Source organism: Epinephelus lanceolatus, chromosome 10, assembly GCF_041903045.1.
Source record: "Epinephelus lanceolatus isolate andai-2023 chromosome 10, ASM4190304v1, whole genome shotgun sequence".
Lineage (NCBI taxonomy): Eukaryota > Metazoa > Chordata > Actinopteri > Perciformes > Serranidae > Epinephelus > Epinephelus lanceolatus.
In genome coordinates, this window is record NC_135743.1 from 31302140 (window position 1) to 31308009 (window position 5870).

Consider the following 5870-nt stretch of genomic DNA (forward strand, 5'->3'; position numbering starts at 1 on the left):
AAGGAGCCGAGGATCAAACAGCCAAACTTGAGATTAAACACAATATCCCCTCCATCAACGAGAACTCATTTAACATGAATACAATGTAAGCATGAATCACTGAAGTGAGACAAAGTGGCAATTCAGTCTGATTGCCAGGAACAAATGCATTACATGACCAGTACGTTACAATCTTAGCTGTTTTTTTGAAAGTATGTGAAACAAATATACAGCGGAGGCAGAGAATCTACCATCTTTCCTCTCATTGTCATTGCTATTCAGATGATTTGTAAGATCACATTTTGTATAGCCTATGGGGGTTGTTGTCTCCTTTTTTCAGCCAGAGTTGTTCCTCTATAGGAAAGCCCAGTGTGCTCTGACCTCCGCCCTGACCACAAAACCCTGCAGTAGCTGCCTGGGTAAACTGCTCGTGGAAGTGGCAACAAATCCGTGGCACCCAAATTCCACAGGGCGTATCCTGTGCTTCCAGCTCACTGCTGCTAGTTTGGTATAGATCCTTCCTCTCACATACAGTATGCATCATCTACTGCATCTCCCCAGAGCAAAGTGAGCTTTGCAAAGTAAACAGACTGAACCGACAAGAACACCAGGTCAAATCTTTGGCAGCTGCCAACTTTCTCAGGATTATAAAATGCTGATCGTCTTGAATTTCCCAATCTTGCACGACCTTGACTTGTGCAAAGACATCTTGCATTTTGCACCATGTCTGCTTTGGTGGGCTACTGTAGCATGAATCTGACCCTCTGGCTCTTTGAATTATGAGTTGACTGGAGTAACTCCAGGTACAAATGTATTTCCTTGTCTGTGTGTATCTTCTCAACTTTTTTTGTTTCTGTCAGACAACTGCGCATTACATTGCTGATGCAGCAGTTTGACATTTCAAATAAATCTTGGTCTTTAGCTCCTTTATGATGTCATTGCCTTTCATGTTGACTGATAATTTATGTGAGACCCTTTAAGTGTATCTTTGCCAGCTTTCGTATTGCCTTTTTGATGCTAGAGGAAAAATATATGAATGTAGACGGAGGGACGTTTAAAGCAATTCACCAGTGCATGAGTACCTGAACTTTCTGACATTTGTCTTTTTGCCTGTAACTTAATATTTTTTTGGAAGATTAATGTTGTGTAATCACAACCTGGCTGCAACCTTGTGATATACTACGGTGCACTTGTAGAAGGTTCTCAGAGCATTTGGTGATATAGTGATACAACTTAGAGCCTGCAGAGCCACAACACTCCCAGCTGCACATTCCCACCAATTTTATATTAAATCACCAACTCTGAAATCAGATACTGCACTAACCTGAACCTTTCTTACCTGCTGGCACAGTATCTTGACCAAACAAATCCCTTCAGTCTGTGTCCATGACAAATCTATCTCATACACACAGGAATCTGGACTGGCTAAAGAGCAAAAGGCTTGAAGCCAGGTTAACAGTCTGATACTGAAGAAATGTAACCTCTCCACAGGGACAAAGACAATTGATCCACAACTAAACTTCGAGTGTTATTGGTCCTGTAAAATGACCAATAAAGCAGAGTGAGGAACGCTCAAAATTCCTAAGTCACTCAGAATGTGCAGACTGTCCTGTATGTTAAATTTCCAACCACACTCCTGTGACTGATGCCCCTTTTCCATTTGAGCCACTGCCAGCTAACAATCCTGCGCACATTATAAAAAAAACAAAACATTAGGCTGAGATGCCCATGGCAATTCTGTTCTATACTTGAAAACGAGAGATTCTGATTTGCTCCCCTGGCCACAAGCTTTTAGCACAAATAAACTCTGGGAGAAACTGGGACACAGGCCTTACACTTTTAAGCTAAACAATATGGTCAGATCTTCAGGAGATTTCACTCACAATTTGGCTTGTTTAAACACCTCTTCTGTAGTCAGGGTTCATAAAAACACTTATTTCAGGTTCACATCCTGTAGTTTAGTAACCGTGCTATTTTTAGGATGATTCAGAATAGGTAAATAATGCGCATTTCTCATGCTAGGAGGCAATGAATACAAGAGTTTGCTGTTGTTATGCTTAGAATATGTAAAGTAGTTGACGCTGAGGCACAAGAGTGCAAGGTTTAAAAACAAAATGACTGCAGAACTCTTGAAGGGAATTGTGGAGTAAAACCTGCTGCAGAGTATCAATCTTCCAACAGGGCACTGACCCCAAAACACGCAGCCAAGGTCGAGGCAGAGCCCAAACCTCAGCTGAACTGAGAATGTAGACAAGGCCTTGACAATTTCATTTTGCTCATTTTTCCCATTCGGTGAGATGGAGCTGGAGCAATTTAGTGCAGCAAGAAAAGATTGGGCAGAAATTACTGTGTCCAGATGTGCAAAGCTGAGATTATTCAACACAGGCTCACAGCTGTAATTGCTACCAAAGGGCCCTACCAATTTTCTCATCATATTCAGATAGAAGAATATTTTGGCTGAAGTGTTTATGCTACTGCTTTACTCTGCATCACATTGTCTATGACAGCTCATCACAAACCTTCTGCTGTCAAAGAACAACTATAACTGTCACACTTTGTACTTCATGCTCACAAAATGTAAGTCCTAAATTTTTTATGTTAAAAATGGATCAAATTACTGTGTGTGCTAGCAACAGCACTGCTTTAAGTGATAAACCTAAAATATTCAGCAGTTTCCCTCAGTTCCTCTGACCCTTTGACTGTCTTTTAGCTCATTGTTTTGGTTTTTCAGACCACAAATCTATTCTCATCAACCTTGTATGCAGCAGCAGGTAGCAAAGCCACAGTCACACAAACTTAGATGGTAGCTAGGAAAATGTTGTGCCAAGCACATTATGTTTTCTATGAACACAACGAGGAAATGTTGCCAATGAATGTATTGTAACACTTGACCATAGAAATTAAAGGCTGAGTCCCAATTAAATGGCCAGTCTCTTTCACTAGCCTGGTGTGGCTACACATTTTGACAAATAAAGGCATGTGTCAGTTAGACACCTGTTTGGTTGCCAGGCAGTTCATTTTTATACAAGTTCTTTGGATATATGCAACTGGATTGTTGACTACCCACCCACACTAGTTAGCTGTTTAGACTGCACATACAAATATAAATGTTAAAACTGTCATCAATTTTGAGATGCTACACATCGTTAGCTCGGTTCATTTTATTTTACTAAAACAATGAGCACCAGAGAAGACTGTAATTCATTCAGATTTACCGTCTTGAGGAAAAGTCAAGCAGTGCCTCCCTCCCTCTGTAGTTGTCATAAAGTTACATATTGCAAGGGTCCACTGACCAAAAGAATCAAAAGTGTTTTTCATAAAAATTAATCCAAGTTATGAATATTGTTTTCACAGGATAAAGTGGTGTTTAAAGCCTAATTTTTACACGTTATTTTCATAGTGGTTCAAATAAAGATCATATTTCTCATCTGTGCTGAGCATCAGTTTTATGAAACAGGAATTAAAGGCCTGTCCCATAAAGACACCTGTCCCAAATATAAGCCTGTTGAGTTAATTGATTTAGGCAAATAATAGCCCAGGCTACTAAATGAAGTTTTTCGGTACCTGTAAATACTGTACATATTAGCAAAATGTTCAGTGACAAAGTATTTCAGTTGTATTCAGCCAAAATAAGTAATTTTACAGTACAGTATCCATGTACATATTATAACTCTAACTGTATAAATATTAATTGTTTGATGTTTGATTTGTCTTTTTTTTAATTCAACATTTAACTGAACCCCTAACCTTAACCAAAGTCTTTGTGATTATGTTTTAAAGATATAACCAAAATCATGAGCTATCCCTGACCTTTGTTGAAATTCTGATGTCAAGGTCCTGCACTTTGTACACCCAAACCATCTTCTTCCAAAACCTGTGTAGTACATTAATGTGGTGCTTTGTTACCTGAAATCGTCTCCGAACATAATCCAGGCAGCAATTATGTTGCCACAATGAAGACAGTAGTTTAGTAACATACAAACAGAATTTCGAGAAGACAGTGTTGCAGGAACTGGTGGAGACCAAAACATAACTACAAGGAGAATGAATACTGGAATTACATTTATAATTACATTTATTTGTATGTGTTCCCACTGTTGGTCTAAAATGTATGAGGACTGGTTGGTTAAGGATTGCAAAGCTGGATCGTTTTAGGAGACTTAATAATTCTCTTCATTGACATACAGGACAGTTTATCACTAGCACCAAACCATGGCTTACATCTGAGCAATGAGTTCAGTTGCTGTACTACCTTTTATTGTCTTCTGGAAGACGGCTTCTCTCAGTGTTGCTATATTGAACAGTGAGTTACTTTGACATTGTTGATTGCGCCTTGTCCTTTTTATATTGGCTCCAGACCAGTACCAGTCAAAGGATATATATTTTACAGGTCTGTGCGAGCAGGGTTGCATTGTAGCCGAAAGCTGACAGTATTGAAGAGTGAGATTCATACGGAACATATTGTTGTTGTTATGAGTGGTGGAGGCTGTCCAGCTGCCTACAGAGCAAGAAATGTACAGGATCATATGGTCAAAAACCACAGCGTTGTTACTCCTAACAGTTAAAACCAACATCTCTCTCCCTCTTTTCCTCTCTCCCTCTCTCTCTTACTCACACAAGACAAATCTAGCACATAAACAAATGGATGCACACAAGGACACCCAGCAGGCACACTCACAAATCAACCCCACTCGCTCACATGCACGCACAATTAATGCTGGTATAAATCAACTGCCCAATTTTTTGTTGGAGCGCGGAACAATTTTTTCCGAAATTCCACAAAATGATCTGCAGTAATTTATGGTGTGTTTTCCACCGAGGGGAGTGATACCGGGTTCTGGGCTGTAAACGTTGCTCTGCCATGTTTATTTTCATTTCATTTTGTTCTGCCTCTACTAACACTTTACCTTGGTGATTTAAGGAGGCTAAGAGTGGTTTTGGAATACAACCAGCTGGCGGTCTTTGCCTGTGTGTGTGTGTGTGTGTGTGTGTGTGTGTGTGTGTGCGTGCGTGCGTGTGTGTTTGTGAGAGAGAGAGAGAGAGAGAGCGCTTGTGTGAGTCTGCATGTGCACGTCTTCTAAAGTATTAAGCTATCGAATCCTCTACTGCTCCACTCCTTCACTCTATTCTGCAGTGTGTTAAGAAGGAGGGATGGAGCAGCTTCACCTGTTGCACACTGTGCACCTGTCACCTCAACATGTGCTGTTTAAAGGAGCTGTATATGACATTCAGAGCATTTCTGTGATTCAGAGTTTGAGGGAGGATTGTCTGCACACAGCTCTCAACATGGAGGTGGCTGAGCCAGTGGCTAGCAGCTAACGGTGCTAACAGTGTGAACAGTGCTAACAATGGCAGCAGTGCTGACATAGGTAAGGGTGTCAACAATGGGGGGAACCTGATGGTGGGTGGTACAGTTCTATGGTGATGCCATGGGCCAGTGGGATACACACACACAGGTACTCACATGCATTAATAACCACGCACAGCTGAAAAGTCTACCACAATAAAGAACAGAGAAGCTCGGATTTTAACACACACAGAGGTAACATGTCTTCACTGTCTGCTCAGGACGCTATTACTCCACCATAGTTTTATATAGCAAGTAGATGTTTGCTGCTACATTAATGTTCTGAATATCATATGCAGTTCCTTTCATTTAAATAAAATCATTGAAATTTTCTTAAATTTTCTTGATAACATTTATCCAACATATTCATATTTTTCCATGAAGAGTAAATCCACTGTTATGATGTCACTCACAGACCATTTCTTGTGGTTGCTGCTAGATGAATTGTTTCTCTACTGAAAGTAATAGAATATGCTGCATAAGCTGCATGTGCTATGCAGTGCTGTATATTTTTATCAGATACAAGAAGCTCTGCTAATGCGAT